At 42.7% G+C, this 23,676-nt stretch overlaps 1 protein-coding gene across 3 annotated transcripts in view; it reads right to left on the bottom strand.

The window, feature by feature from the left end:
- Nucleotides 1-17,413, bottom strand: part of pik3c2a (phosphatidylinositol-4-phosphate 3-kinase, catalytic subunit type 2 alpha) — a 153,357-nt gene extending 135,944 nt beyond the window's left edge. For all 3 annotated transcript variants that reach the window (XM_072466379.1, XM_072466378.1, XM_072466377.1), the window contains exon 1: nt 16,687-17,413. The gene's annotated coding sequence lies outside the window, so the exon portion shown is untranslated. The remainder of the gene's footprint in view (nt 1-16,686) is intronic.
- Nucleotides 17,414-23,676: the final 6,263 nt, after the last annotated feature.

Here is a 23,676-nt window from a genome sequence, read left to right as displayed (position 1 = left end):
TGATGGGATTGTCAAAAGCATGCACGATAATTTCACTAGTAGTTTGGCCAGGTAGGGGAGGTGCCGCAGATAATATTATGTGATGTTATGACACCCTGGGCGAATGCGTGGTCAGTTCCAGCCCCACAGACCTACATAAGTGAATTAACCAATAGTGTGTTTTCCGGAGATCTTTAACTCCTGACTACTCCAATGAGTTACTGACACCAGATCTATACGCAAAATATTAACAAACTCTTTATTTATAACAAGAGGAAAGTTGAACGTATAAAAAGGAAATAATTGGCACTATGGTTCACTCGTGTACCTATTTCCAATATCCCATCCCACCTACACACATACAAAACAGACTCTCGCAAAGACATAGGAAACGGGTTAGAATGGGAACGGAAGGATAAGGTTTGAGATTAATCTTCGCAGCTGCAGTTGTGGTCCTCATAGGCACCAGTCTTCTCAGAATGCGACCCTCCAGAAATTGGTCCATACAAGAGATTCAAGTTGGTACAATTCTGACCTCCGACCACTGGATGGAGCCCCCATATCCCAGAGATATTACTTGAACTCTAAAACGAGAACTTTACAATGTCTTCCGTTTGCCCGACCTCTGTACAGAAAGGATTTCAGATTGGATTCTTCACAGCCATTCAGACAGATGATTTAAGAATCACAGACCTGGTTGAGACTGCTTGTAATCGTTCCCTCCAGAAGTTTTCCTTCACAGTTCTGATTGCTCTCGGTCTTCTAAACAGGAGAGTGAGAGTGAACCCAAAAGGAAAGTCCTGGGCAAGTCCACTAAACCAGGGATGTTTCAGCGCCAACAGTCTGTAGTTTAAGCAAAAATCTCAGGGTAGCTCTGTTGCTTCACAGCTCTGGGGTCCCAGGTTCAATTCCGGGCTTGGGTCACTGTCTGTGTGGAGTCTGCACGTTCTCCCTGTGTCTGCGTGGGTTTCCTCCAGGTACGCCGGTTTCCTCCCACAAGTTCCGAAAGACGAGCCATTAGGTAATTTGGACATTCTGAATTCTCCTTCTGTGTACCCGAACAGGCGCCAAAATATGGCGACTAGGGGCTTTTCACAGTTATTTCATCGCAGTGTTAATGCAAGCCTACTTGAGACAACAAAGATTATTGCTAGCAAGAAGACGATAGATCAAAGACAGCCTGCAGGACAGGGGTTAAGAAGAACACACACAGTATCCTAACAGTGGACAAATTTAAGCAGTCTTTGCAATGGGGAATGGTGAAAACACAGATTAGGGCTCTAAAGAAAATAAAGGTAGTTTTAAGGGACTTATATTTGTTTCAGTAAATGTTAGAAATAAGGTATAGTTTTAAGTGGGTTTAATTTGATGTTTTTGTGCCTGGAAGGACAAAACCTATAAATTGGATTTGCGCTGGACAAAGGTATTTGTACGTGTTGGGGTTGGTTCCAATAAGAACCGTAATTCTATTGTGTTTAGAGAGGGCTACAGCAAGAAGAATAAATAAACCAGCAGTGGTTGCTTCACAACTGGGGCCTTGTAAGGTAGAGATGCTTTTGAGTTTTAGCTACTTCCCTTGCAATTGGAGATAGGTAGTGAGAGAGAAGGCAGCTCACAGCTCTGCTAGAAGCAGTTGGTTTAGAATGCTGGAGAGGGGCCATCTGTCAGCTTTTTGTTAGAAGGAACACAATACCAGAGTACATTGCTAAGAAAAGAAGTGCAGCTAGTTAAAGAAACTACATAAATGTTCAAGAAGTGGGAGGTTAAAGGTACTTGAACAGAGAACTGATAAGGAAAGACAGTCAGAACGGAGAAGGCGGAGACACCAGGAATATACCTAAGGGGATTTTCAGGTTTGAGAGATTTTACTGCAGCCTGTGGAATGAAAGTTGAAATAATCATGGAATTGGTGGCTAGATTTCAGAGTTCGTGTAAAAGCTCTCAAGACAAAGCAAACCAAAAAAGGGATGTGTAAAGTCCTGGACTGGATTCACGGTCAAAAGTAGTACAGGAGTTTTTTTTTTTTTTTAAAAAGTGTGATTTGGGAAACATGATCTGGATTTCTGAATGCAAGCCGCTAAGGACAGCATAGAATCCCCGCAGTGAAGGAAACCATTCAGCCCAACGAGTCTGCACCAACTCTCCAAAATAGCGTCCTACATGGGTCCATGTCCCCAACCAACCTTGGACACCCAAGGGGCAATTTAGAATGGCTAATCCACCTAACCTGCACATTTTTGGACTGTTGTATAACAAGATGTTTTTTGAATCTGTGCTAATCTAAAATGTGTGTGTAATTGTTAAGGTAAGAGGGGAGTAAAGGCATATTGTATCGTAATCCAATTTCTTAATGTTTAATAATATGTCTTTTCTTGTTGTTAAAAACAATTAGTGATCCTACGACTGTTCCTCCATGTATTTTTAAGTCACGGTATTTTGAGCCAGGGTCCATTTTGGGATCTTCCTGTCCACTTATAACACCAACTAGGATCTTAACAATACGGTGCAGAGGTTGATCATGTATTTTTTTCTGTCCAAAAGAGCGATATGGAGTTTGTAGCAGGGGTCAGGACGATTGCTTTGGTCTTCTAAACTCTAGCTGGATAAGCTGTAATTTTCTCCAAGACTGGATGTCACAAAGCAGTCCAACAACATAGAAGTCGTGGAGGAGTCAAAAGAGATGGGTGTCACTGTGTACTTGTGGAAATATTTGGTCTGTGTAAATGTCTCAGGATCCACTAAAAATAGTTACATCACCATTCCCAACAAGATATTCATGAATCTGTGTTTTACTTCCTTGCCTGTCCCAACTGAACAATAAACTCACCGTAAACAGCAAGCCACTCCTTCACACACAGGTTGTGGAGTTGCTACCCAATAAATTTGCATGACTGTAAAAACATTTGGATTCATCTGCAAAAAATTCTCATAGGAGGAAGTGCATTTTGTGTATGTTGGTAAAGTTTTACATGACTGAGAACACAAAGAGTACAGCTGCTGATTTTTATGACAAGTACATGACCTCTGTCCTGAGATTACGTTTTATTTGGCATAAATAGGGAAATTAGGGCAAAATACCGGAACCAAAAGTTAGTCAGCATCTCTGGAATGTGCAGTTAAGTTTACATTTCAGGTACAGACCCATCTGTTGCTCTCCCCAAAATGGACAGGAGCTTCAAGCTCTACCTGGTTTTGTTTCAAATCTCAAGCAATTACATTTCTGCTTTTTGTGGCTCTTAGTGAAAACTAAAACCTAATTCATGAAAATTATGAAAAATAAATGCAAAAGGAGCTTAGTTTACTCATACCTTTGGAGCTGTGATCTTCAGCAGAGATCTTGGAGGGCTTTGAGCTCCACCCCTCATTCTACATGGTTTGCCTTTTTGAAGTTGTTACACACAGCTTTTCAAAGACAGACACGCTGGTAAGTCTTACTAATTTTACAACACCTGCTCAAGCACCGAATACACAAGGCTCAGTTCTGCAGGTGCTGCCATGGGCACAGGCCAAAACTAAAACCCATCTGTGAAATCGGCATCAGGAACTGGTACTGAGCTACTTGATAAGATGCAAAGCTAAATAAAACTCTCGAGTTGCTGCTACAAGACTGAAAAGAGGCTCTATTCTGGCATGCTGAAGTCTAACAAAGCCCTCACTGTGGACCCTTTACAGCAGTAAGCTGCAAATATAAAACTGGGATCCAAAGAAGGTTTTCATCCTCTAGTGCATCCAGGCAACAAGAATACCAACAAGGAACATCTGCAGCCTCCAAAATCACCATGGTACCATCTGTTCATTATCTTGAATATGTCATGCGTTTTCTTTGAACCACACCACGAATGCCCCATTATTTGTTAGCACGACAACAAGTGCTGAAAAAAAAATTAATTAATAGCAGCTTGAACAGGGAGTTACTGAGTTGGCAACAGCGTGAAGCTGCTTAATTAGCACACACTGTGAATTAGGTTATTTCAGTACCTTCACAAGCCAATCTCACTGCAGCCTAGTTCCCCAAAGGAGATCATTTCCTTGTGTTCATTTCTTGTTTACTCAAGTTAAATGATTAAATGGGTCTCAGAAATCTAGATCCAATTGCTCCGACTGCTCCCCTCAAAACTTCAGGTCTGGATGTGAACTAAATAGGACAACAGGGGTGAAACAAAAACGATAAACAGAAAATAAAAAGTAGGGGAGAAACAGACAGCACAGACGTGGTTTAGTCACCAGCACTTACTCATGCCCTGCAACAAACAGAGTTCCAGTTTAATCAGCAACACCAAAATTCCCCGAGAAACGTGTGCTCAAAAGGTTTGTGATACTTCCCACTCTCAAAACTTCCTTATATTCACTTCCCTACACTCAGCCTTTTGAAGCCCATCAATAAACAACAGGAATCACCTACACAAACATTACAACATAAAATGTCCCCACCCACGAGCGCAACTTCAGCTCTCTATTGCCCAGGTATGTTACTCACATCCATACTATTGATGTACAGGGACAACAGACAAAAATCCACATTTACATTGATCTGCAGACATGTTTGGATTTATTTTTTTAAAAGGTGCTAAATACAGTTGTTTTCTCCACAACCACAGAATTAAAGTAGTACAAACCAGCAAGCACAGTCCACAACATAAGATGATATTGCCTGGGCTTTTGACAGCCCTAACACTACAGGTGGGGCACACCAACTTGGAGACAGCCTTCACTCTCAATCATGACCAGATAGTTTTGGAATATCAGTCCAGTTAGTGCTTTTTTCTGTCTGGATACATTTGTTCGCCACCATGGCATTGCATTATAAAATTTTCCACGAAACACCATTTTGAATTAAATGGAATGACATGCAATGCAACAACCCAACAGCAGAAACACCCAATGCAAGTCAAAGTTATTTAATCTTGTAGTCAAAACAATAAACCATGCTGTTGACATTTTAAATCTCAGTGGGTCTGATGCACAATCTACACACACAGTACAGGTAAGGTTTCATATGAAACAGAGTTCACATTATATGAGGATACTGGTAATGAATTTGAAAATGAGGATAAGACGACAAAAATGCACTGCTGGAGATGTGAAAGTAGAAACAGACAAAAATGCAAATTACAGTCATCAGAATCAGGAGAGAGAAAGGCAGACTAAAGTTTTGGTCAAAGAATTTCTGTAATAAAATCTCAGTTCTACTTCTCGGTTTGCTATGTTCACAGACAAACCTACTTATTCTGCCTTTTATTCACAATTGTAGGAAGCCAAGGAAACAGCTCCCAGGCCAGCCAAGTAATTAAAACTTTCGCAATTCTGCAGTAGCAATGGCATTGTTTGGAAGAGGGTGGGGAGAAAGAGGCTGAAGAGAGAATGACAATAGAATGTCTAACCCATTTGAGTTCTGAGCGCAGCCGGCAAGACATCTTGTTGACTGTTACCCACGGCAGGGTTGCCAGATTCCGCTTGTTTCTGTCCACCCGTTTTCTACCCGTATGATTAATTGATACACATGTTAAAGCAAGGCAGTGAAATGAAGTGTGTGCTGATTGCACACAACACTGACGGAGAGAACAGTGCGCTCCCTCTGTGTCCAATCATAGCAAAACTATTTCTTTTCATCATTTGAAGTTGATGGCAGGTCCATTAATACATGAATGACCAAACACTTTTTGTAGCTTGGTGAAGTATTCGATGTGCATTAAATGTATTCAATCTTATTCATGCGGTCATGGTTAGTGAATACACTTGATTTCAATCTTGTGGCCCATTAGCCTAGGTTGCCCATCACTGGTCTAACCACGAGTGTGAAAACCAGAAAACACCAACAAATAACCATTTAATATAAATTACAAAGCAGTATAACCATTTGCCTGAAACATAAAACAGTGATAAAACACTAAAAAAACTGTAATAAAAATTGTCTTACTCATCCAATTATCGAATGTTTCATGTTTTGACTCCCAAAGTACTTTACACAACTGATGACATCAAAGGAATGACATGGCCACACTATAAGTCAGTCATTTTCAAAGTCGGGGTCGCGGAGCCATCCAGCACGGTGTTCCCGATTGCGGGAATTAATGCACAATGGCCGTAGCAGTCGGCTTTTAAAAATGCTGCCTGCAACTGGCTTTCAGAATTCGGGCGCGCTGTGTGTGCGTGCCCGCTCATCCGTGCGCATGCCCGGAGTCCAGCAAGAAACAGTGCGCATGCCCGGAGTCCAGCAAGAAACATCGCCTCCTCCGGAAGTCGGCGCACTGACCCAGGAGAAGATTTTTTAAAAACTCAATGCAGTCTTCCTGCCTAAAGCGACGGCAGAGAACAGGTCACGCGCCCCGATCACTGACGTCATGTGCTCCAGGCGTGATGGCGATTCCTCCATTGTGTCAGCAGCAAACAAGCAACAGAACTTAAAATTTAAAATAGATCATTTTGTCATAAGGAAGAGAGGGCCAGAGACACAAAGAGGTCAGGATCTCAACTAAACCTGCTGGAGAGAGAGGCTCAGGAGAATCCACAGCAGGACAAAGCAGTGATGGTGTGAGCTGTTCATGAGAGTCCACAACGGGACAAAGCAGTGGCAGTGTGAGCTCCAGGACCTCTGATGAACAACCCACACAGAAATGTAACATTGAATGACAAAGCAAGTGAGAGCATGAGGTCCAAGCTGGCTCACCCGTCGCATTAAAGGTAAGCGAAAATGGTGGGTCGCGAAGGTCAGCCGGCATGGGTCGCGGCGGTTGGCAAAAATGGGTCCCTGGAAAAAAGTTTGAAAAAACACTGCTCTAAGCGTTCGTTTCTCAGAATCAAAAACTACTGAGCGCTTTCATTTTTGGGTGTCATCCAAAGTCATACCAATCAAATTAGCTCAATGTCCCTTCAACAGCAAAGCCCTCAAATCTTTCCTCACTGAATTGTTAGCTAGCGAGCCGAAACAAATACAAGGCTGCATCGTACAGAAAAGGCCCAGCATTCTCCAAGTGACAAAGGAAATATACAATCAGGTAAATTGTTGCTCATCTTTCCCATGCAGCCAAAATGAATATTTCAGGATCAAACAGTTACAAAATTAAGTCTTCACACTCAGTATCTCTGAAAGGACTGTATCAATTTTACTGGCTCACATCCAGAGTTCCGAATTTGATTTTGAGTTTTGAAAAGTTGATTCCATTTAAGGGGCAGCACTTGGCTGCAGTGGTTAGCACTGCTGCCTCACGTTACTGAGGATCCGGGTTTGATCCCACTCCCATGTGGAGTTTGCACATTCTTCCCATGTCTGCGTGGGTCGCACCCCCACAACCAAAAATGTGCAGGGTTAGGTGGATCGGCCATATCTTTTTATTAAAACAATAAAAAATATATACAAGACCATACGTTACAAACATTAATTTTGTGCTGGAGAAACAGGGTAAGCTCCCCTCAGTACCATTGTACGGGGAGGGGAGGCGAATACTCTGATTATTAAAACAGTTCACAACAATCTACAAAAAACAAATGGGACAAGCACTGGAGAGACCAGATACCCTCGCCTTTGTACCAACAGAAGGAAAGGGAAAGGAGAGAGGGGAAGGGAGGGTGGTGGGGAGAGAGGGAGTCGGGGTGTTGGTTGAGGGGGGCCCAATAGGACACTGCCTGAACTATCTACAGAGGCAGAAAACCAAAAGAACCTTCAATTAAGATGTGCCAGATTCCAGGAGCTCCCGAGGGGGTGAGGGGCGACACAGTGTCAGGCGTGAGTGAGCCCTGCACCCCACTGCAAGAGAGCTTCATGTGCACCCTGCGCTCCCGACACTGGGCGGCTGATAGCCTTCGGACAGTCGCCCTCCGGGCCAGAATCCTCCACCACACAGAATTGCTCCTTAATTGGAAAAAAAATTATAAAAAGAAAAAAAGTTGATTCCACCTCACAGCCATGTTTTTTTTTAAAAACAAAAATCTGTACTTCTATGGAAAACCTACCACACATTTTTGTTATGTTTAAATGTTTGAGGAAGAATGGGATGGCAAATTTTATAAAATTCATTTGAACTGTGAGAACGGAGTCAATCATCCAATTGTTGGGACTTACCACCTACATACCTGGCATCGCAGCAGCACTAATACCCATACGGGTGTTGCTCAATAGGTAGAATGTTATGTATGTATTTAAGTGCCGGTGCGATGTTCGGTATGTAGGCATGCATTGCAGCAATTGGCTGATCAAAGGAAACATGTTCCTTCAGTTGTTCGTAATAAGCAGAACCAGCCTGCACGTGCAAAACCAAAATGTGTTAGATTTGATTGGTAATTGAGCGGCACTTGCAGAAAATCCTGAGTGTGCCAATAGTTACACTAACAACCAATTAGATAACCAACTCTATTCTGATGGGATGCAGGGATGGCTGGGCCAGCATTTATTGAGTCGACCACATTGCTGTGGGCCTGGAGTCACATGTAGATCAGAACAGGTACGGACAACATATTTCCTTCCCTAATGGACATTAGTAAACCAGATGGATTTTTACAACAATGGCTTGAATTCCAGATTTATGTTGAATTCAAATTCCATGAACTGCCTTTGTGGGATTTGAACACGGGTGCCCAGAGCATGGCCCCGGGTCTCTGGATTACAATAATAATAATAAATCGCTTGTCACAAGTAGGCTTCAATGAAGTTACTGTGAAAAGCCCCTATAAGTGACAATACTGCTACAGCAATGCCTTCCCCTTGCTAGAAGAGACATTGAATATGTTCAAGCCTTGCAGCTTTTTTGAATTACTCGGGAACCCGGGGAGCCTATAATTCCCTGTTGCTTTCTTCATGGCAATACCTCGATCAGTGTCAACTGGCCAACTAATCAGCACCATTTCTTCTGTAGTCTAAATTGTTGTGATTGTTTGACATTTTGTTTTGATGGGTACAAGATGAAAAGCTTCAGCAGCATGTCTCACTCTTCAATACATGAAGAAGAAAGGAATAGAGACAAGAGTTCTTGGTGGGCATTCATGTAGAATGTAAACACCAGCATGGGTCAGTTGGAGTGACTACCCTGGCATGGTTCTCTACATTCTATGTAACATGGGAACACTATCCCGGGTCATATAGTCCCAATCCTTTATGTGTCATTGGGTCGGAAGCCTAGATTTCCCAGAACTCTGTTGAGGGAATGCAAGAACAACAGCCAAAGGAGATCCTCACCTTATCAGGGTAGCCAGGGAAAATAAGTGCAACTTTGGCAGTGTTCCACACACAGAGAACAAACAGAAAGAAACACTGACATCATCCAATACTGTAATTGCTCCCTCTAAGCATCACCCAAAAAAAAGCTCAGCAACATCAGAAGCAGTCTTATGAAATCAGTCATGGGATGCTACAAAATGCATTGCCCTACACTGGCAAATCCAGCAAATATTGCACATTAACTTCTTGGAAGCTGGAATCACTGCACAAGTTCTGATACAGAATAGCTTCAAGGAAAGGCGCAACAGCTCTCCCATTTAAGAGTAAACAGTGGCACAATTGACTTCCATCAATTTGAAGCATAAAAAAAAAAAATCTGGTAGTTCAAATTAAGCTATTTTAGCATTGGAGTTGGAAATTAAAAAGGAACAGGCTGGAATCAATTCTCTCAAAAATAATTTATGGACTCTGCTCCAACAGGGTATTGCATTCTAAATCTCCACTTTAATTCATTAGACACTTACCTACACCATTTTAAAGTAATCGCCACCAATTGGACATGAAGAATTGCACAAAGCCACTTGCATTCCAATAGTGTCAATAAACAATGTTCACACTATTCTACCTTCAATCAATACAGCATTAAGGCAGGAAAAACAAAGCTACTATTCAGCTTTTTAAATACAATAGCAACAATCAAGCAATATCAATCATAAAACATACTGGAAAGCCACAAATTAAACTCATAGGACAGGGCAGAGAGGATTACAACCCTACAATTATTAGACATTAAACACGAGAGTAAACACATGATTGTTCCTGCATTTACAGATAGCAATACTAAAAGTCAGGTTTGGTCAAAGTATAAACGGCAAAGTTTTCAACATTTCCCCCCCGAATGCGAACACCAAAATTTCTCCAGTTCCAAAGAAAGCATTTTTCTAAGAGGCTGAAGCAAACACTCTTATCATCTGGTTTAGAAGAGTTGACAGTAAATAAGGAGGCCAATTTGTGAAAACAGCTTCCATATGGTCTCTCGTCGTCAGTAAGGGTTAAACAGGGCTACTGAATAATGGCATCCATCTGTTTTGCGATACAATGTTGATGGTTTTCTAGTCATGCAACGGGATTTCGAAGTTTAAAAAGGAAATTATGAACTCACCTGAAGGTTTACTTAATTTTTAAGAATCTTTTCAAAAAAGATCCAAGCTAAAAGAGCTGAAATTTATTTCAGTTCAGGCAGAAGTTTAGTTCTCATGGCAAGAGTTATAAAGAAACAGACGTTGACACAACCAGGAATGCAGAACAACTGAAGCATTCACAGAATGCATAAATTATGTCACAAACAATACCACAAAGAGGCAGGAGCATAGAGGAAGAGTTGACTATTTATGGTATTGCGTCTGGACAAAAAAAAGATTGAGAACCGAATTAGTGCACACTGACATAAACTGAATCAACATGGTATCTGGTACAGTATGCCATTTAACAAACTGAGCACTCGAGAAACTAAATGCAGAACTGAAAAGATGCAAACACCAAAGGGATATTGCATTAACTTGAGCCCAGCCAAAGCTGTCCCACTGACAGATATGTCACTTTAGTGGGGACACACATGTACATAACAGCTGTGAAAATCACAAATACAACAGTCCTCTCAAAGCCAGGTTTGTCCGCATGCATCAGAGGCAGCTTCTTTAGCTTGAGCACATCTGCAGGATGATGGACAGTCGCCTACCCAACGAGATTTTTGTCTGGTGAGGCAGCCAAAGTCAGCAGGATCCAAAAACAAATTCTTCAAGAATGCTTGCAAGTGCGACATGAAGGCCGTAAACATTAATCACCACATCTGGTATTCACAAGCTGATGACAGTGGAAAATGGTGACACCTGTGGGATGGCTTCCACCACCATGACCAGTGGCTACAGCAGCTGGTCAACAGACACTAACATCAAAAACAACCACCCAAAATGACACTTGGAAGCTTCATGTACAGCACTTGTAACAGAATCTGCCTCTCAAGGATTATCCTCTTCAAACATCAGTAAAGCAGTGCCAAAGAAGGCAACCCATCCAAAATGGATTGTTTGCTGCAACTCGTAGCTGGAACAATGCCGACAACAAATAACTGTGACAGTCAGGTTATCTATGCCCATCTACAGTTTAAAACAAATAAAATAAGATAGCAAACTATCTGCCAAGTCAAAATTCAACAATTTTCTACCATGGTACAGTTTACCCAGGCTGCTAACAGTTTTTAGATTCCCCCCTTCAATAAATTTAGAATAACCAATTATTTATTTCCCCCCAATTAAAAGGACAACTTAACGTGGCCAATTCACCCACCTTGCATATCTTTTTGGGCTGTGGGGATGAGACCTACGCAGACACGGGGAGAATGTGCAACCTCCACATGGACAGCGACCCGGGGCCGAACCCTGGTCCTCAGCACCATGATGCAGCAGTGCTAACTACTGCAACACCGTGCTACTCCTAGATTCACACAATTCAAGGCGGTTTAATATCGGCCAATCTGGAGGAAGCTGGCAATGATATTGTACTTTAAACTGAGAGACAATTAGTCCTACTGCACATCATTGTCAGTTACTCTAAAATTCAACACACTTATCAACTCTCACAGGGGCGGCAGTGGTATTGTTATTGGACGAGTAACCTAAAGACCCAGGGCAATGCCCTGGGGACCCGGGTTTGAATCCCACCATGGCAGAAGCTGACATTTAAATTCAATAATGTGGATTTAAATGTCTAATGACAGCAATGAAACCATTGTCGATATTATGGTTCACCCGCAGTGGCTCTGCATTACAGATTCATTGCATACCCACCACTCCAATGTGGTCAGTCAGTCATTCAGCAATTATATTCTGAAGTCATTTCAGAAATCCCCGAGTGTCAGTTAACATCGATCGCGTCATGAGATATACGGAGAAGTCAGAAAATGTGAACCTTGTCACTATAGATCTATAAAATAAAACTTCCTGTTACTTGAGATGCAATCTTATATGGGGAAGGGCGGGGGAAAACTAGAGGCCCAGGCTAATGCTCTGGGTACATGGGTTAAGTTCCACCAAGGTCAAATACTTAATAAATCAATTAATTCACAAAACAAAAATCTATACTTGTAATGTTGATTATGAAAGTGCTGTTAAACAGCATCTGGTTCATTAATGTCCTTTAGGGAAGGAAATCTGCCATCCTAACCTGGTCTGGCCTCCATGCGAGTCTAGACCCACAGCAATGTTGGAGTCTTAACTGCCTTGTGAAATGGCCGAGCAAGTCGTGGTTCAAGTGCAATTGGCGATGGGCAACTCATGCTGGCCTGGCCAGCAGCACCCACATCTCATAAAAGAATTTTAACAAGTCACAGATTTCTGTTCCAGCTTACGCCAGTATGTGTCTCCAATTAAAACCTTGAAAGGGAAATACTGGGAACGTGAACACGCACACACGCACGCGGATAGGGTGGATTGTGGGCCGAATGGCCTCCTTCTGCAGTGTAGTGATTCTATGATAGAGTCAACCCACAAGGTCATAAAGATGCGTTGTTGCTGTTCATTGAACCATACCTGCTATTTTATTCAAATATTGGACACGTGTAGCAGCTGCAACACGGGCTCAAATTTGAGGTGGTCACAGAAAGAAACGAAGGAGAGGCTGGCAGAAGTCGCTTTGCAGTGTTTGGCTGTAATGTACGGCTGTTACAATCCATTGCTGGAAGGTGCATTCAGAGAGTTGGGTGGGGGAAATGAGAAATAGTAAATGGTCACAGAATGATCTGGAGTGTGGGATTAAACTAAGTGGTTTGTGTAGAGCAAGAACAAACTTCCTGAACAGAACATCCAGCTTCTGTACTGCAACATTCTTTAATCAGCTTCGCAAAAGGGAAGTGTCAAATACTTTGACGTCCCTTCCCAAAACATTGTTCTGTTTACAAGTATTGTCAGACTTCCTATGTATATTTCTATATAAATTTTGAGTTCCCAAACATTTTTTTTTCCAATTAAGGGGCAATTTGGCGTAGTCAATCCACCTACCATGCTCATCTTTGGGTTGTGTGTGTGTGTGTGTGTGTGTGTGTGTGTGGGGTGGGGGGGGGGGGGGGGGGGGGAGGAGATCTTACAGACTGCATGGCCTTGGGTGGGAGAGATTTAAACAGAAAAGCCAAAGAAAGTTAAGTTCCAGTAATGTGGCACCAAATAATACAACCATCTGCTTGGACTGACTCACCATGGTCAGAAATAAAATACACTGTTGATCTTTCAAGGTACCAAGACAGAACAAATCTGCTCATGTTCTTAAAACCTCTAGCATAAAGTTGCAGCTCCTGTGGATGTAACAGGATTCCTAGTGAGGAAGGGAGGGGAAACTGCTCCATGAAGGACAATACAGACGTTACAAGGATGCCATTAAACAGAAATCCATGAAATATATAACAAAATTGACAAACCGGGGTAACTGACATTGCGAAGTGTTACAATGTTTTGAGGATTAGAACAAATGGCGAAAGAGAGTGTAAAATAGAGGGGAAGAGAGGAAAAGAGACTAACCATAATATAAGTCAGAGCAGAAGTAGGCCATTCAGCCCATTTGAGTTTGCTCCGCCATTCAACGAGATCACTCCATTTTCCCACATTATTCCCATAACCCTCGATTCCTTTGCTGATTAAAATGGTCTATCTCAGCCTTAAACATACCCAGGCTTCACAGCACTCTGAAGTCAGGATTTGCACACATTCACTATCTTGAGAAGAAATTCCTTTTCATCCCGGTCATAAAATGGGTGACCCCTTACTCTCGGACAGAAGGGGAAACAACCTCTCAGCATCTACCCTGTCAAGCCCTCTGAGAATCCTAACCAACCTTCCACTTTTGAAAAATATATACACCCCTAGCATTATCACAAAAGATTCAGCTTGTGTCTATGCAAGTCCAATTCACATCGCGCCAATCCCCGTAGCCCTGTCGCTACTAATCAGCCTCCACCACCCTCCCAGGCAACTTATTCCAGAACTTAACTTCTCATTTTAAACAAATGTTTTTTCCAAATCACATCACCACAGCTCATCAGTTTCATCAATTGGAGCAAACTGTCTCCAACTACTCTGTCCCTCACAATTATCAAAACCTCTTTCAAAACTCCTCTCACCTCTTTTCTTGAAGGAGCACAGCCTCAATTTCTCCAATTTTTTTTTTATACCCAATTCATTTTTTCCAATTAATGGGCAATTTAGCATGGCCAATCCACCTAGCCTGCACATAGTGCAGAAGGCCATTCGGCCCATCGAGTCTGCTCTGACCCACTTAAGCCCTCACTTCCACCCTATCCCCATAACCCAATAACCCCTCCTAACCTTTTTGGTCACCAAGGCCAATCCACCTAACCTGTGCGTCGTTGAACTGTGGGAGGAAACCGGAGCACCCGGAGGAAACCCACACAGACACGGGGAGAACATGCAGACTCAGCACAGACAGTGCCCCAGTGGGGAATCGAACCTGGGACCCTGGCGCTGTGAAGCCACAGTGCTATCCACTTGTTCTACCGTGCTGCCCACATCTTTGGTTGTGGGGGGGGGGGGGGCAAAACCCACTCGAACACGGGGAGAATGTGCAAACTCCACACGGTCCGTGACCCGGAGCCGGGATCGAACCTGGGTCCTCGGTGCCATGGGGCAGCAGGGTTAACCCACTGTGCCACCTTGCTGCCCCAATTTCTCCAATCTAACCACATAACTGAAGTTCCTCATTTATGAATCTTTTCTGCACCTTCTCTAATGTATTCATATCGTTCCTTAAACTGTAGTGCCCATCACTGGTTGCAATACCCCAGCTAATGATAATCTTTATTAGTGTCACAAGTTGGCTTACATTAACACTGCAAAAGTTACTGTGAAAATCCCCTCGTTGCCACACCCCGACACCTGTTCGGGTACACTTGAGGGAGAATTCAGAATGTCCAATTCACCTAACAAGCACATCTTTCCAAACTAATGTGGTATCCACTTCATCACAACTTCCTTGCTCACACACATTATCAAAATACACTGCATTACCATCATCTATCCTCTCTGTACCATAAAAAGCTTAAGCAGGCTAAATGCAATTGGCCTTCAACAAACCAATGCTGGCTTTCCTTAACAATCTATGTCTAGCCAAATGATTGTTAATTTTGTCCCAAATTATAGTTCTAAAAGCAGAAACAACAAAAACTGAAAACCAAGTACCCTTATTCAGCAGTTAGACGATACCATGAAATGAAATGAAAATGAAATGAAAATCACTTATTGTCACAAGTAGGCTTCAAATGAAGTTACTGTGAAAAGCCCCTAGTCGCCACATTCCGGCACCTGTTCGGGGAGGATATTGGTGCATTAAACATTTTCATAGAAAAGAAGGAGAACTGAAATCAGCTTTTAGAGAAAGGTCTTTGCATTGAACTCAAAAAGCTTTCCCAAAGCTCAACTGTGTCAGAGGGAGATCCCCTCCCAGTTACATAACCCAATTCCCGACCACTCACCACAATGCCAGATCACAAGGTTCCAAAATAATTCAATTTTCAAGTATGTTTGTGATAGGTCAACCAATAACAACTGTATCCCAATTTTTTTTTTTAAAGTGTTTACATACAAAAATATTTAGTAAATAGTAAACTCCTCCCAAATCGTTTCGGGACGAGAGAAACTATATTCGACTGGAATAAACATTTTGCAGCATTATATTCCATCAGATGATTCAACCCCAAGACAACAGACAGGGGGAAAAACAAACCCCATGGGTAATCTTACTCATCGGTAAACTACAATTAACGTCGTTTAATGTCAGTGAAACATTGCAGCTTTTCAACACATCCCGCATAAATCTCGGAAAACATTTTAGTTGTAACGAAACATTTAAAGAGCCCGGGCGAATGGAAAATATGCGGTCTTAGGTGCATTTGGGGGAAAAAAGATTTCAGCGCAGCTTCTAAAGTGACAGCAGCAAAACAAATGCAGCATCGAGAGTCTTTAGAGTCCAATTCTAGGGGGATTGGGGGGGGGGGGGGGAGATAACACACAAATACAGCCACCCAGCATAAATTGGGAATTAATTTTAAAAAGAGAAACTCAAAACTCGGCAACTTCGAGTAGCCGACTTCGGACAGAGAAAAACACAGCTCCCCTGCACAGAGCCAACTGCCGAAGAGCTAAACCGCTCCGAAGATAAGGACACCAAATGATCACAACACAAGAGCCGCGCCAGCGCTTTGCATTGCACAGGGAACTTACTAATCGTCGCGAACCTTAATTGCTTCGACCCGATTAAAGACGCTCAGAAATCCTAGCCCTGACCCAGTTACCTGCGGCAGAGGCTACAAAACTTCACACTATCCCATACATTTTCCAAAGAGACACCTAAAATTAAAACCCACGAGACGCAGCCCACAGCTGTGCTGGTCTTAGGTGGGGGAACTTGTGGTGTTAGAGGCACTGAGGAAGGGGGGCTAAGCGTCTTGCTGAAAATAGATTACCCGGAGTTACGTAGCGCACGCCGCCACTCACCTCAGAGCCCAGCACAGCACCGAGCCGAGCCGCCATCTTCCAGCTAAATCTCCGGTATCCACAAAGGGGGCCGTCACTTCCGGGAACCAAGTCGAGGCTTTTTTTTTGGTTGGGGTGGGGGCTTTAAATCCCCGCTGGAGGCGCAGGGAAGTTGTGTGGGTGAGGGACCCTCGCCGAGTTCAGCGCGAAGTCGGGCAATCCGGTGGGGCCGGCTGGTCAGGTGGAACGTTGTGTGTCGCAGCGTTCGGCGAGAACAATTGCCGATGGAACGTAGCGGATTCCGATCGAATGGTCAGGCAGCCCTCTGCCCGCGTCTGCAGCACGGGAGGGATTCCTTCGTCATCGCAATGTCCTGTCTGAACAATGGAAGGAATTCCGATCGCGCATCCTCGGGGCGCAGCAATCTGAGCGAGCATCACCTCCCTCCCCTACCCGCACCCCGCCAGTTTCTAATGTTACTGTGATACCGCCCCAAGGCTACGATTGTGCCGCGTCAAAACCATTGGTCGCAACACTTATTTTCGAAATCGAGCGCATACATCGCCGTTCTCATTCTCGAACGTAAAAAAACACAGACGCCCGGGATCGCTCCAAACAGTTCACTAAAGGAATTTCAAATAGCTACCGCGGCTGCAATAAGCATGTTTTCGAAGCCTTCGTTGGAGCACAGTTTGACTGCAAGTTTCATTTCATTAATTGATAAAGAGAGTGAATAAATAAAACGAAAAACAAAGTTTACAAGGGTCGTGCATAATTTATGGTTTCTATCAATTTGATGCGGAATCTGGGACATATTCAGTTAAACCTTTGGAATTGCCCTGCATTGTGTGATATCGAACGATCAAGAGTGTCGGCATGCATGTTTTGTGAAACTTCTCAGCGTGATAAGAAAACAAATAGTATTAATCTAACGAGAAGGAAACATACTTTTATAACCAGCTGCTGAATTCAGGTTCGCGCGTGGTAATAATTAGAAAGGTAGAATTTAATTTTAATTTTAAAAAAAATTGCCCCGCCACCCCACCCCCAGCGATTCCGGTATCCTCTTCGAGTGTAGCCTTTTTGACCACTTATTCTGACATTGATGTGACTGTTCCAATAAATTAAATAACTTTAAAGGCATTTTCACTGTTTTCTATTGGACCCTTAGTTCCAACATACACTAAGGAACTCTACTTCATCAGTACCTCTGGTAACCGCTCCAATGTCTCCACGTGGTCAGACTTCTTGTCCAACGTCCAGTACTTGAAGAATATATGATGTGGAGATGCCGGCGTTGGACTGGGGTGAGCACAGTAAGAAGTCTTACAACACCAGGTTAAAGTCCAACAGGTTTGTTTCAAACACTAGCTTTCGGAGCACTGCTCCTTCCTCAGGTGAATGAGGAATATATTGAAGAATATAAATAGCATCCAACCAAATCCTCGAGAAATCAGAGCAATTATCTTCAGTCCCCACCACGCCCTCTCCGGAGCTACTGACTTCATCTCTCTTCATGGCAATTGTCTGAGCTACAGCCAGACCTTGGTGTGATATTTTACCTGGAAACGAACGTCACTACTCCGACTCACCTGAGGAAGAACTTGCGCTCCAAAAGCTAGTGATTAGAAACAAACCTGTTGGACTTTAACCTGGTGTTGTAAGACTTCTTACTACTAAGACTGCCTTTTACACCTCTTTAACATCACCCAACTTTACCCCAATTTCAGCTCATATGTTTCTGAAATGTTCGTCCAGGCTTTTGGTACCTCTAGACTTGACTAGGGCAGCATGGTGGCATAGTGGTTAACACTGCTGCCTCACAGCACCAGGGACCGGGTTAAAATCTGGCCCTGGGTGACTGTCTATGCGGAGTTTGCACTTTCTCCCCTTGTCTGCATGGATTTCCTCTGGGTGCTCCGGTTTCCTCCCACTGCCCAAAGATGTGCAGGTTAGGTGGATTGGCCATGCTAAATTGCCCCTTAGAGTCCAAAAAAAAGGTTAGGTGGGGTTACGGTAATAGGGTGGGGCCTGGGTGGGGTGCTCCTTCAGAGGGTCGATGCAGACTTGATGGACTGAATGGCCTCCTTCTACACTGTAGGAATTCTATAATTCCACTGCCGCCTCACGGCACCACGCGTGGTTCCAGGTTCGATCCCAGTCCAGGTCACTGTCCGTGTGGAGTTTGCACATTTTCCCTTGTTTGCGTGGGTTTCAACCAAACAACCAAAAGAAGATGTGGAGAGTAGGTGGATTGGCCACGCTAAATTGCCCCCTAATTGGAAAATGAATTGGGTACTCTAAATTTTTAAAAAATGGAATTCTATGATACTATGACCCAAAGCACTCCTGTCCAGCCTGCCACGTGCAACCGGCCATCAAACTTAGTTTATCTAAGCCTCAGTTGCCTGTGTCCAAACTTGAATCAAGTCCTGTTCACCCATCTCCCCTGTGTTTGTTCATCTACACTGGCTCCCAATTGAGCAGTGCCCAGATCAATGCTTCCCAAACTATTTTCCATCGTGACTCCATTTTACTGCTTGGAAATAAAGTTTGCATATTACTGATCAACATAAATAATACATATATAAGACAATCTGAGGTTTTTAAACGGTATTTTGTAAAACAATATTTTATGTAGGTTTCAGCCATGCTCTCCATATTCCTTGTTGACAGAAGACCCAATGAAGACAAAGTTGGTGCACAAATATCCTCGGCCCACTCAAACTCACTTCTAAAAATGGTTTCTGAAGTTAGAGAGTTTTGTGCTTAACCGCCTGATAGAAATATAAAAACTAGAAAATAGGAGCAGGAGTAGGCCTTTTGGCCCTTTGAGTCTGCTCTGCCATTCAACACAATCATAGCTGGTCCTCTATCTCAACATCATACTCCAGCCCACTCCCCATACCCCTTGCCATCTTTAAAGTTTAGAAATCTATTTCCTTCTTGTATTGAGTTATATAACCTCCAGAGCCGTTTGTGGTAGAGAATTCCACAGCCTCACCAACCTCTGAGTGAAGAAATGTCTCCTCATCTCAGTCCAAAATGGCCTGTCCTGTATTCTGAGACCGTGATCCCTAATTCTAGACCCTTATGCATCCAGTCTTGTCCAGTTCTGTCAGAATTGTATACGTTTCAAAGATTAGGTAGGGTTACTAGGATAGGCCATGGATTGGGTCTGTGAGGGTGGTCTTTTGACTGAAAGCTTAAAATGAAGGAAGGTGTGCTAGAAGACAACCATCTGAAACAAAGACTCTTGTTCTTTTTACTTTCATCATTTTTGCACCCTTTTTTCCCCTTTGTAACCAGAGCACCAGGAGGAAACACATGCAGACACGGGGAGAAAGTGCAAACTCCACTGTCACCCAAGACCGGAATTGAACCCAGGTCCCTGGAACTGTGAGGCAGCAGAGCTAACCACTGGGCCACCATGCCCCGTATCCTCTAGAGTTTCAAAGAATGAGAGGTGATCTCATTCAAACTTATAGAATTTTTACAGTGAGTGGCAGAGTAAGTGTAAATAGGATGTTTCCCCAACTGCTGAGTCTCGTATAGCACCTGGGGGCAGTCTCAGAATCAGAGGCAGACCATAAAGGAATGAGATGAGGAAGGATTTCTTCACTCAGAGCGTGGTAAGTCTTTAAGATGTCCTGTTATACTTCATCTGCCAAGTATTTGCCTGAACACTTGGAAGCCTCTTGACATCCTCCTCACCACTTATCTTTCCACCAAGTTTCTTGTCATCAACTAATTTGAAACATTACTTTTGGTTCCTTCGTCCGAATCATTGATGAATATTATGAATAGTTGGGGACCAAGCACTGATCCCTGCGATACTCCACTAGTTACTGCTTGCCATTCTGAAAAAGAGCCATTTATTCCTACTGTATATTTCCTGTCTGCTAAACAATTCTTAATCCATGCCAATCTATTGCCCCCAATCCCATGTACGTTAATTTCACACACAAACCTCTTATGTTATCATAAACTTCCTGAAACTCCAAATGCGCCATATGCACTGGTTCACCCTTAACTATTCTACTCGTTATGTTCTCAAATAAACTCCAATAGATTTGTCAAAAATGACAAATTCCCTTTCAAAATTCCATGTTGATTTTGTCTAATCCTTTTGCTATTTTCTAAGTGTCCTGTTATTGCAACCTTTAAAATTGTCTGTAACATTTTCCCTACTACTGATGTTAAGCTAACCAATGTGTAATTTCCTGTTCCCCCCCCCCCCCCCTTTTTAAATAGCGGAGTTACATTTGCCACCTTCCAATCTGCTGGGACTGTTCCAGAATGTACAGGATTTTGGAAAATGGCAACCAACGCACTCACTATTTCCACCTCCTTTACTACTCTGGGATATAGATTATCAGGCCCTGGGGATTTGTTGGCTTTCAGCCCCATGAATATCTCCAGAAATATTTTTTGAGTAATACTAATTTCCTGTAATTCTGCCTTCTCACTCGACCCTTGATTCCTTAGCATTTCCAGGAAGTTATTTGTGTCTTTATGTATGAAGACATAACTAAAGAAGTTGATAATTGCTCTGCCATTTCCTTGATCTCTATTATCATCTATCCTGTTTCAGACTGTCAGGGGCCTACATTTGTCTTCAATATTCTTTTTCTTTTTATATACTTATAGAAGCTTTAACAGTGCACATTTATGTTACTTGCAAGTTTACTCTCATACTGTATTTTCCCCCTTGTCATCAACCTCTTTGTCCTCCTTTGCTGAATAATAATACTGAAATTCTCCCAATCTTCAGGCTTGCTACTTTTTCTTGCAACCTTATATAACTCCTTTGTATCTAAAACTATTCTTAAAGTTTTTTGTAAGCCATGTGTTAGGAAACAAAGGTAGTTTTAAGGGATTTACATTTGTATTAATAGACATTGGAAATACGTTATAGCTTTAAGTGTTTAATTTAATGTTTCTGCGCCTGGAAGAATTCATGCTGGAATGAGGAGTTTGTATGGGTGGGTGTTGGTTAAGTTTGAACTGTGTTTCTATTGTGCTTCCAGAGGGATATGGTGTAAGGAATAAATAAAAGGCATAAGCATGTGGGTGTTGTTTAGAAACTGGGGCCTTGTAAGACAGAAAAGCTTTAAAGTTTTATTTTTGGCTGAATTTGTGTGCAGTTGGCGATAGATAGTGATAGAGAAGGCAGCTTTCACAGCTCTGCTAGAAGCACTTGGCTTAGAAGGCTATAGGGGGAGCACTCTCTAAACCTGTCTTGAAGAAAAGCCATACCATGGAGTAATTGATGAAAACAAGTGCAAAGACCTGAAGAGCAGCTAGTTAAGGAAACTAGTGAAATAAAGAGAAGTTTCCAAATAGTCTGGTGTTAAAGGTACTGGAACAGAGAACTGTTTGTGGTGAAAATGCATTTGATCGTGAGAGGCCAGAAAGATTTCAGGTCTGTGAGATTTTGCTACAGACTATGGAACATGCATTTAAGTAACTATGGAAATCAGTGGCTGGATCAGAGTTTGTGTAAAAGCAGTTGAGGCAAATGAAACCTAAAAGGACGTTCTGTAAAATCCTGGATTGGATTCACTTTTAAAAGTGTAGCGGAAGCTTGGGTTAAAAGAGTCATTTGTAAAACCTGGACTGGTTTCACAATGCAAAACACTAAGAGAAAGCATTATTCTGAGAGATTTCAAGGCATGTTTCTCAGAGTGGAGTTTGGAAACTCTCATGTGATTATCATCTGGGGGGATTCTGAGGAGAAAAGACACTAACTTGGTTCAGAGTGGAGTGCGTGTATTTGATCACAGTCATCTTGCGTGCTTAGAAGGGACTTATGCAGTTAATAAGCCCATTGTAGCTTAAAATGTACTTTATAATCCATGTTAATCTTTAAACCGGTGTGTGATTATTAAGATCAGGGGGGAGTAAAAGTGTATTGTATCATAATCCAATTCTTTCATGTTTAATAAATGTTTTGTTCTTATTATTGAAACTAATTAGTGGTCCTGTGACTCTTTTCCTCCTTGTTTTATAAAAGTAAAATAAAAATTACAGCCTTGTGAGCCAGGGTGCAATTCTGGAATCCTCCCGTCCAGTTATAACATCAGCTGGGATTGTAACACATGGTTGGGTTGTTTTTCTTGTGTTTTGTGCAAGAAAGGAATATATAACTGTTGCAGTGCATACATCAGTTCCGTAAATATTACCCATTGCCTATCCACCATCATGCCTTTCAACAAAGTTCCCCAATCTATCTTAGCCATCTCATGACTCATACATAGAACATAGAATATACAGGGCAGAAGGAGGCCATTCGGCCCATCGAGTCTGCACCGACCTACTTAAGCCCTCACTTCCACCCTATCCCTGTAACCCAATAACCCCTCCTAACCTTTTTTGGTCACTAAGGCCAATTTATCATGGCCAGTCCACCTAACCTGCACGTCTTTGGACTGTGGGAGGAAACCGGAGCACCCGGAGGAAACCCACACAGACATGGGGAGTACATGCAGACTCCGCACAGACAGTGACCCAGCGGGGAATTGAACCTGGGACCCTGGCGTTGTGAAGCCACAGTGCTATCCACTGTGCTACCGTGCTGCCTGAAATACCTTTGTGTTTTCCTTGGTTTAGATTTAGGACCCCAGTTTCCATCGTAATGAGGAATTCTGTCATGCTATGGTCATTGTTCCCTTAAGGACCCCGCACTCCAAGATTATTAATTAACTCCTTCACATTGCATTATATCAAATCTAGGATAGCATGTTCCCTAGTTGGTTCCTCAACATACTGACCTAAAAGCAATCTCGTAAACAGCCCAGGAATTTGTCTGCCACTGTATTATGCTCATTTGATTTGCCCAATCTATATGTCGATTAAAGTCACCCATGATTACTGTGGCACCCTTGTTGCATGCATCTTGAATTTCCTGTTTAATGCCATCCCCTACCTTACCACTAATATTTGGAGGTCTATAGACAATTCCCACTGATGTTTTCCACCCCTTGTTGTTCTTATCTCCACCAAAATTCT

Source organism: Scyliorhinus torazame, chromosome 10 (assembly GCF_047496885.1).
Source record: "Scyliorhinus torazame isolate Kashiwa2021f chromosome 10, sScyTor2.1, whole genome shotgun sequence".
Lineage (NCBI taxonomy): Eukaryota > Metazoa > Chordata > Chondrichthyes > Carcharhiniformes > Scyliorhinidae > Scyliorhinus > Scyliorhinus torazame.
This window is presented reverse-complemented; position numbering and strand designations above follow the sequence as displayed.